A 10990-nucleotide genomic window follows, 5' to 3' on the forward strand; every position below is an offset into this window, starting at 1 on the left:
CAGTATTCTAATATACTATTCTGAAAAAGAAATACACTAAAATACATTAACATACAGAGGATTTATAGTCCTTCTTGTTGAGAATACATATGTGAGGACTGAATGCGTTAGCGTATGTAACAAGATAAAAAAACAATATCCCTGTTGAGTCCTGGGGAGGTTTATGTCCCAAGTGTTGTACCAACTTGTAATTCAGCAGTTTCTCTTTCCATTCTGTTTCTGAAGTTCCTTTGTAATAAAACAGCTACTTTGAGGTCACCCATTGAATGTCCTGGCTGTAGAGGTTGTAAGTCATTGATGATGTGTGGAACTGTTGTGGGGAGAGGAAGGGAAGGTGGTTGTAAGCCACTTTGAGACTCCTTAAGGTAGAGAACAGCGGGACTGAAGTTCCTTTGTAATAAAACAGCTACTTTGAGGTCACCCATTGAATGTCCTGGCTGTAGAGGTTGTAAGTCATTGATGATGTGTGGAACTGTTGTGGGGAGAGGAAGGGAAGGTGGTTGTAAGCCACTTTGAGACTCCTTAAGGTAGAGAACAGCGGGGTATATAACCTACTTTTCTCTTCTGACAACAAATAAACACAGGTATATATGCTGTTATCAAGAGAGCAATGCATGGGTCAGGCCACAGTGTGATCAACCAGACATAACTACATTAAGTTCATCTGAGCTACTTAATTGATTTAAGTAGTTTGCGGGTGTCAGCCCTGATGACTTGGATGACTTTCCAATGACTTGGAAAGAAGTCCCATTGAAATCAGCGGGACTTGCGTCTTAGAAAAGGCAATCAGAAGTGGACAGACATGAGCTTTTGATCACAAGCCCAAAGAAACGGGTCATTAAAAGTACATTAACATTTAGGATATTGCACAGCAAGCATGATATACCAAAAAGAAATTTGTACACCGGCTCTTCTTGAAGGTCGCTTATTAATTCCAGGTCTATCAGCTAACAACTCTTATCTGGGCATCTAACACTGATTTACCAGTATGCCGTTACCATTTCATTTCTTTCTTCTTCCGAAGATTAAAAGGAATTTCTGACAACGTACCTCTCTTCTCCCTTATTCTGCACAAAGTTTAAGGCTGAGGCGGCAATATGATCAAAGCCGCAGTTAGCTTCCGCTCACTCTGATAGCACGTTGAGATGGTGACATCGCACTTTTGATGCAGCTCAGCTTTTCTCTGACCTGAGGTGACATCGCACTTTTGATGTAGCTCAGCTTTTCTCTGACCTGAGGCTCGAGGAGACAAAGGAGGGACAGAGCTTAAGTGCTCCAATTTATTTCCCCATTGGAAGAAGCAGTGTTCATTCACTGACTTCCTCGTATGATGAGCTTCCATTATTATGAGTTAAGAGTGCTTCTTAATTTGTTTATAAAAATTCTAATCAATAGCTCATTAATACACATTATACCATTAATCAACACCAGCAAATGTTCATGCTAAGAAGGACAAAGGCATGTTTGTGGAAGAGATCAGTTCCTTTAATGTACAGACCTTTGCTACAGTAGGGAATCAGGGATGCATAACTCTTCTTTAATCAGGTTATCCCCCAAAAGATCTCACTTCAAGCCAACAGAATAACCATCACATGCTGTTTAGAAACAAATGATAGCAATCAGTACATAAGAACACAAGAACAACCATGCTCGATCAGAACATAGCTGCATGTAGTCCAGCATCCTATCTCACACAGTGGCCAACCAGTTCCCCTGGAGGGCCAATAACAGGGCATAGAGGTCAAAGCCTTCCCCTGATGTTGCCTCTTGGCTCTGGGATCCAGAAGCTGACTGCCTCTGAATGTGGAGGGTCCCTTCAGCCACCATGGCTAGTAGCCACTGAGAGTCCTATCCTCCACGAATCTGTCTGATCCCCTTTTAAAACTATCTGTGCCTCTGGCTATCACTACAAACTCAGGCAGTGAAGTCTATATCTTAATCACTTGCTGTATAAAAAAGAACTCCTCTTTGTAAACGTTGAAACTACTCCCACAAGTTCTAGTATTTTGGAAGGGGGGAGGGAGTTCTCTCTGGTCCTCTCTGCACTAGACCTTAAATCCTGGTTCAACCCTGTCCCCAAACTTACATTCTACACTACACGTGAGTTCACCCCTGTAATTATCTTGGGGTATTTTCACATTCGACACTACACTCGAGTTCACCCCTGTAATTATCTTGGGGTATTTTTACATTCTACACTACACTCAAATTTACCCCTGTAATTATCTCAGGGTATTTTTTTGTTTCCACATTACATTGAGGTCACCTTGGTTTTGCCCCACACCTGTCCCGGGATAAACGGATGCCGCTATAACCAGGGATAAATGCAAGATATTATGTCCCAAGTTGGAGTCTGATAAAACCAGGGGTGAGAGCCAAGTGCGGAAAGGACCTCTGTCCATTTTCTCTACCCTGTGCCTAATTTCATAAACCTCTACCACGTCTCCCCTTCACTGTTTTCTAAACTGAAAGGTCCCACATTTTTTCAGCCTTTCCTCATAGGTAAGGTGCTCCAACCCCTGGATCATCTTGGCTGCCCCCTTCTGTATTTTTCTCAGCTCTGCAGTGTCTTTTTTGAGATACAGTGACCAGAATTGCACATGAGGCCACACCATATGTTACCTGAACTGGACCACGAGAGAGAAGGGAGGGAATTAGCTTGTCCCTGGGCTTCCGGGTGGATAAACTATGGATTTTTAAAAACTGGGTATATCAGGGCTCTATTCCAGAGCAGTGTTCAGGAGAAGAGTAATGCAAGCGAACTGATTCAAACTGAATGACATCTTTATTTGCTAATTACCACAACTGAACTACAAATGAACCACACTAAACTACACTGAACCACCATAAACATCTGCTCCAGTGTTCCCTCTAAGCTGAGTTAATGTGAGCCTCCAGCTCACACATATTTGTCTTCACTCAGGAAGGATGGCTCCAGGGCAAACTAATTTATGCAGCAGCCAAATCGCTCACTCACAACTTTAAAGCCAGTAGCTCACAAAGTAGAATTTTTGCTCACAAGGCTCCACAGATTGGAGCTCCCAAACGCACACACACACATACTATAAGCATGAGGTAAGGATGAGGGATGACACAAGGAGAGGGAAGGAAGGATGTTGGGTGGGTGATACTACCTGATCTGAAGTATGAGCAAGGGGCTGCAGATGGAGAGAAGTCTGTGCAATAGAAGTCCAAGGTGGTAGAGTGCCAAGGAGAAGGGGGAGAGGATCCTGCAAAGTGGTTGCAGGGGAATCCAGGTGGAGTCAGAACCTGATGCACATTTACTGGACTGGGCTGGTCCATATATGGACAAAGACACATAGTTGGACAGGGGACCCCACTTTCCTAGGATTGGGATTTGTCCCAGAAATGAAGTTTGAATTTGACTGGGGCATTTAAAGGTAACCATTGCCCAGATCTGACAGGTAGATTAGGAGGGGACACCTGGCTTTCCAAGGTGGGGTGATAACACGTAACTGGGTATGAAATAATGGTAAAACTGTTTCCTTGATGGATCATCCTGAGTGGATCAGATATTTGGATGCTTTCATCAATGGTTGGACCAAAGGCAATTGACCATTAACATAAAATGGATTGTGCTGCTTTGATGAAGCATTCTGTGAGGCAAGGGATATGTTTGTCATAGGCATGCCTTTGGAGCTGGGGGTAGGTATTACTGATGCCCTGCCTTTGTGATAGAATGTGCCTTGTTTCATGCTTTTGAGACACATCCTAGGGATCCCTACCTCACTTAGGCTTTTAAGGGAGGGGTTTTTAAAACAACTATAAGGGGATTGGATATTAAATTGAGGGGTCTCACACATAGATCTATATAGGAGCATTGTCATATCAGCTGTTTTTAATCCACACGAGGTCTTGTCCTCTTATCCCATGACTAAACTTACTCGGGAGTCTTTGGTGAGGTACTTTGTATAATGTCTACAAGGTCACCATTATCTCCATGATTGTTCACTTTCTCAAAGAACTCCAAGAAGTTGGTGAGGCAGGACTACCTTTGCAGGAGCCACATTATTTCCCCCTCAGCAGACATGTGCTTAAAAATTCTCTCTTTAATAACTCCTTGTCCTTTGTTCGGCTGCCATATTCCATCCCTCTAAGAACGAATAATATCAGGAAGACACAATGTGCATAAACTATTCCAAGCAATGCTCCCTCTAAGCTGTGGAGTCTTGTGAGCAAAAATTCTACGTTGTGAGCTACTGGCATAAAAGGCTGTGAGTGAGCAATTTGGCTACTGCATAAATTAGTTTGTTCTGGAGCCATCCTTCCTGAGCGAAGACAAAAATGTGTGAGCCAGAGGCTAAAAAACTGTGAGCTAGCTCACACTAACTCAGCTTAGTGGGAACACTGATTCCAAATCAAGCATTTAAATTGCTTGACTTTGCAATTAGTTTCAATAGTTATACTGCCTTGTTAACAACATTGAGCATAACTCTCCTGTTAAGATCAGTGGGGTGTACCAAATACTGCACAGTGGCAGATTTTAGTCACATGTCACACACACAGTTTAGTAGGATTGAGTTCACTGAGAATTCCCAGCTGTATACCATCAGTACTTGGAGACTTATTGGTTTTTGATTTTCCCAATAGATCTAAAAATCCATCTCTCATCACCTCAATGTGACTCAGTTCTTCCTTTAGCAATTCCTTTATTCCTTGATCATTCAAAGGACCACCTGCTTCTCTGGGTATTTTCCTGTTCCAGATATATTTACATAAATGTTTATTGTTTGTCTTGATGCTTTTAGCAATCTCCTCCTCAAATTGCCCCCCCCCAGTTGGAATAATAAGACAGACAATCGTTTGGAAGTACACGAGAGCCACTTTATTAACTATTTAACATAACATTGTGGCAAGGGATGTCCCCTTAGGAATCAGGCAAATGAAGCCCCGGACCAGAGAGGGCCTCCCTGCAGGTGCAGGATGCAGTGCACCCCCGAAGCCCAGCAAAGCCGCTTAGCCTCTGATGTTTTGTTTTGTTTTTAAACACTGGGGCCACCCGGAAAGGAGCCCCAGGGCTGAATCACCGTTCCGATCCCTGTTGGTGCCACGCAGGAACCACCGCAGCACAACACCGCCACCGCCTGGAACCTGACCAAGGCAAAGGGCACTGCCGCTGCCACCCAGAGATCACCGCTGCAACACAGCCACTGCCCGGAGCCCTCCGCAGATGGCCGCTGCCATCAGGAGACCAGCTGTCCCCCACTCCAGAGCCTGAGCAGATCAGCTGGATCTCCACTACTCCGCCGGTCCGAGGCCTAAAAAGCCGCGTCCTGCTCTCCCTTTGTGCTCGGAGCTGCTAATCAGACCGAGCACATCGGAGCAACTGTCATCGGACGGGAGAGGAGCCTGGCTGTTTATCCAAGCCGGCTCCGCCCCCCCCCCTCCACGACACAACACCAGGCATCATGGCTCTGTATCTGCACAGCTTCCTCAGGGTGGCAAAGCAGCCCCCGGTGACCAGCGGCATTGCCGGGTCACCAGGAGCTGAGTTCTCTTTTGATTATTAACTTACACTTCTTTTGCCAAACCCTGTGCTTCTTTCAGTTCACTGCACTGGAGAAGACCTTCTACTTTTAAAAAAGAAGCCTTTATGCTTTCTATGCCTTTCTTGACTTAGGTAGTTAACCATGCAGGCATTCTTTTATACCTGGCTATAAATAGAACAAAAGTTACCATGATCAGTTTACTAATCTGCTTTCCAATGCTGTATCATTCTCTTTTTTTTTGCTTAATTTAATCATGCTTAATACTCAGAATCATAATCATATAAATAGCTTAAGCATATACAAATGGTCACATACATGTTGTTTCAAATATGAACATCAAACCAGTCCTTCAATCGATACTCCAGGGCAGGAGGGGGGGGAATCTTACAACTGTAAATTGTAGCTATGCATTGGTCCACTGGGGAGACTCCCAGGACTTCACCACTTTTCCAATATGTGTATATAGCAATTCACTTCTGTATTCCAAATTAGCAGTCCAAAGGGAATCCACCATGTATGCACACTTAGCATACTTCTGTTGACAAAAGCTCCCTGTTTCTTCACCATAGGGACATCAAAGCAAGCATATCTTTCATGTGATCAATATCCAGTGTTTTTCATTCAAGACTGAAATCTCCGTGTTATCTTACTAGTTGGCATTTGCTTCCATTCATCTGCTCCCACAACACAACATCTTCCCCAACACGTCCCTCCCTGTTTTGTCTATACAGCTTATCCCTCCCATTGATCTGCCCCATTCCACCATGCTACTGAGACATCCACTATATCTAAATTGTCATTTAACACAAAGCACTCCAGCCACCGCATCTTGGCTCAGAGGCTACTAGCATCGGCATACAGACACCTATAATGTGTTTCCATCTCCAAAAGCCCAGAAATATATCATAGACGTAGAAGGATTTTATTTTATCAGAAGTACACCAGTTTGGTGTAGTGGTTAAGTGTGCGGACTCTAATCTGGGAGAACCGGGTTTGATTCCCCACTCCTCCACTTGCACCTGCTGATGTGACCTTGGGTCAGTCACAAGCTCTGGCACAGCTGTCCTTGAAAAAGAGCAGTTTGTGTCAGAGCTCTTTCAGCCCCACCCACCTCACAGGGTGTCTGTTGTGGGAGGGGAAGGGAAAGGAGTTTGTAAGCCGCTCTGAGACTCCAAGTGAAGGGTGGGGTATAAATCCAATCTCCTCCTCCTCCTCCACCTGCTTGTTCCACTAATGGTCTGTTGAGTGGTTATAAGTAGGGTGACACTTTTTCATCCATCAGTTCAGGTGTTCACAAACAGTTCAAGTCTGTTTGTTGGATTAATTTTTTACATGTTCAAACAGTACTGTACAGTGCAGTTGGCAGCATTTCATGCATGCACACAACTCAATGGGAGTCTGTTTTGCCCCTCCCCTGTAGACTTCTTGTATGCCATTCAGCAGCCAATCATATAAAGAAACAGTGAGCAAATCTATCATCAGCCAGCTATCATAAGCACTGTATTTTTTAATTCTTAATGCTTGCCCTCTGTTGATGTTATTTTGTACATGAACATTTATCAATGTTATTCTGTACATGCACATTTTTACACAACCTAATGGAAGGCATGCCCTGACCTGGATAACCAAGGCTAGCCCAATCTCATAAGATCTTGGAAGCTAAGCAGAGTCAGCCTTGGTCAGTATTTGGATGGGAGACCACCAATGCTCCCTCTAAGCTGTGGAGCCTTGTGAGCAAAAATTCTACTTTATGAGCTACTGGCATTAAAGTCGTGAGCGAGCAATTTGGCTACTGCATGAATTAGTTTGCTCTGGAGACATCCTTCCTGAGCTAAGACAGAAATGTGTGAGCCAGAGGCTAAAAAACTGTGAGCTAGCTCACACTAACTGAGCTTAGAGGGACACTGGAGACCACCAAGGAATATGCAGAGGCAGGCAATGGCAAACCACCTCTGAACATCTCTTATCTTGAAAACCCCATGGTAAGTCAGCTGTGACTTGATGCCAAAAAAGAAGGAAGGAAGGAAGGAAGGAAGGAAGGAAGGAAGGAAGGTTCAAATGACCCACAAGGCTTCATCACCACATCTATTCCATAAGTGTGAAACTATCTGAGGTGGATGGTGAACAAAGCAGAAGTTTGGCTCATCAGCGATCACAGCTGTTGGCCTGATGAATGTGTTTGCCATGAACTTTGCCGCCTCCCTACTTAAAACAAAAACATGCAATCCCCCTCCCCACCAAAAAGACATAACCGTACATCCCTTCAAGCCATCTCAACCGGCACAAACATATTTGATTCATATCTGGCAGTGAGCTATTATATTGTCGTCTTGTTATAATAGGCTTGCAGTTGGCATACATCTCCCATCTGCCACGCACAGAATGTTATAGCAGCAAACCATTCTGTGTGCTGTCATTGCTATGATATTTGTACACCCCTAATGCTGTTATTTACAAGGAATCTGGGGGAGAAAAATACAAACTTCAGGGGCCAGATATCGTTAGGGACCAGGGCATAAACAGTATTCGATTTCAAGGAACAAGACACTTATTATTATGTTTTGTTTGATGGTCCCACTATATGAATGACTTGTTTTATTACATTGTGAGGCTTCCTCGGAAAGGATAGTATGCTGAAGCCTTAGAACAGTAGACAACCCCCAACATACATACCAATATCCCCACATCAGGCCATTTTGCTTGGCTCCCAGCACCAGTCCAAGCAACTAAGTCGCTGGCAGCACTGCTAAGCCAGTGGTGCAGAAGAAGGCAACAGGCATGGCTTATGCCCATTATTGCCTCCCAGACCTGTATAGCCACCAGCCAGTCCAAACTGAATCCCCAGGACGCTGGCAGTGCCACTTGGGCTTGGCTTCCTCGAAGCATGTCTGGCCAAGTACAACCCTCATCTTCCACCCCTTTTGTTGACCATTCCTTCATCATCTCCACAGGTAGGTGTCACGTTTTTGAGCACTTGGGCCAAAAAAAAGCTGCCTACCCCTGCCAAAGAAGGTGATTGTAATGTATTCAATAGCTGCCATTGAATGCATAACGATCTGTGAACTACATAATTAACTTGCCACGTAAAGCTTCGTCCTGGGCTAGGATCCAAATCCATCCAATCACATGGCTAGCCCAGGAGGAACCAACCAATCACTTGTCAGCAAGCTCCCTGAGCGGGAACGTCCGTGATTGGTCCTTATGCATACAACCTTATGGGTTGGTAAATGTACAGTAGGCGTGGCTACATTAGCCGGGAGAGTTTAAAAGCAGAACAGCTGCAATGTAAAAGCTGTTCTGGCTATCAGATGTTGATCCATGTTGGAGTTGTGTTCGAGTTGTTGAATAAAGCTGAATCTTTGCTGAATCACTCTCCGACTACTTTGTTAAGTGAGCGACTTAACAGTGATGAAGGGAGTGTATCCTCCATGAGCCATAGCATCTCAGTCCCAACATCCTTTAGATCTTATTAAGGCCCCGGTCACACGAGAGGATTAGGGCCGGGAGAGGGACGGATCGGGGGTGGAGCAAATGGGCACGATCCCACTGCAACATCTGGGAAGTGTTGCGTGCCCGTCCCCGATCCGGCCCTTCCGGCGATAATCCGCACCAAAAAAAGAACCTCCTACTGAGGTGGTTCTTTCTGACCGGCCGCATCAAAGCCGGCCGTGGGATCGCCGGCGTGTTCTTCCGCCAGCGCATCCCCGGGTCCTGGTCGAACTGTGCCTGCTCAGACATGCGCAGTTTGGCAGCCTCCCGTGGCTTCCTCCCCGGTCTCCCTGGCATCTGATCGTGCCGGGGAGCAATTGCATGGCGGCTCATGGGATCTGTATGATCCCGCCGCCGTGTGCCTATTTTGGTGTGGCTTTTAAAAGCCGCACTTTGCCCGTTCTTTTTGTCCCTCGTGTGGCAGGGACCTTAGATATAGGCCCCGCCTCATGCCAGGTAAGGTTGGTAGAAATGGATTGTATCCTACCAGTTTTTCTGCTCAGTCTTGCTCAATTCCCCCTCTACACCTCAGCCCCCATCCTTTTGTCTAAGCATATTTCATAACCCTGGGAATGGTCATTTCAGTGGTCAAAAGAAGCCCATCTGGAATTTTAAAACCCAATGTCTGGAAAGCTTCCATACGAAGTTCTTCTCTCCACACTTGTGTCTAGAGATGGATGGTGCTTTCATTCCTTTCACCTTGACAGGGCCTCGGTGTCCAGTCCCTGTTCTTACACGTAACCCTGATATACTGACTTGCTCTGGGGATGGATCAGATCAGGACCATGCCTGGTAGGTCAACTCCTGCCTGGCACTCCTGACCACTCTTACCCCCCTTCTGACAGCTCTGTGGGCCTTCTACAGCCTGAAAGAGAGGGAGGGCTGGTGGTCACTGCTTCAATGTCTTGATGTTGCGACAATTCCGGCACATCCATGTTTACATTTGGAGGAGCTAGCCATGATACAGAGCCACAAGAATGTCCTCTACTGGCCAGATCAGAATACACATGTGTAAAATGTGCAGATGAAGGGTGTGCATACAGAGATTTTTAAAAAAATGAAAATACATCATTTGGGAGGAACATACTCACTGTAATCATGACTGAAAATAGTTTGTACAATATTTCTTTCCATAGTGACTGATGGAATCCCCCAGTCCACCTGCGTTCCATCATTTAGCTTTTGACTGGCCATGCCCAGTTCTCTAAACAGATTCCAAATTCAATCCCTCTTGTGCCTGGAGTAAAATATGGGCTGGCAGAGAAAAGCCTTAGACATGACAAACATCTGGGAGAAACGAGAAGTTTTAAGTGCCATGCTTCTAACCTCTGTACTTCTCTCAAATAGAACCTCTGTTATCTTCACCCATGGGAATTATCACAAGCAATCCTCTCAGGGGGAGTGTACATCCCTCATCTGGGGATGTGAGATTTCTGTTTTGGATACTATGGGGAAGTGAGGAGATGAGAAGGAAAATACGTTTTCAGGATTTAAGGCTGAGACATGGAGTGGCCACCACTGCTTTATTTTATTTTTTTGGGGGGGAGGTGTCCCCTTCTAATTTGCATCCCCAATTGTGCACATGCCAAAAGAGTGGGCTCACAAAGAGAATAATGTGATGAATAGATTCTCTTGTGAGAACTCTGCAGAGTGAATATAAGAGCTCCAGAAAGTATCAGAGGGCTAGCCTCTTCTCCCACACACACACACAAAAAGGATATAAAATAAAACTATTTCATTATTGACTTCTCCCTTTGAATACTGAATTATGCTTGCGAATCCATAAGTGATCAAAGGGATCCCGCACGGTGGGGCCTTGACGCCTACCCTGTTTTAATCACGCTATCTACCAAAAGGGAACCATTATAAAGTTCAACTTTTCCCATTAATTTTAATCGTTGCAATGTTAACTCTCTTTTCTTCCCTGCCTTGTCTCACTCATGATAAGCTGCAATAACTATGCTGTGACAAGATTATTATTTTTCTGCAGG

The sequence above is a fragment of the Gekko japonicus genome, unplaced genomic scaffold, assembly GCF_001447785.1.
Source record: "Gekko japonicus isolate JY-2015 unplaced genomic scaffold, Gekko_japonicus_V1.1 scaffold192, whole genome shotgun sequence".
Lineage (NCBI taxonomy): Eukaryota > Metazoa > Chordata > Lepidosauria > Squamata > Gekkonidae > Gekko > Gekko japonicus.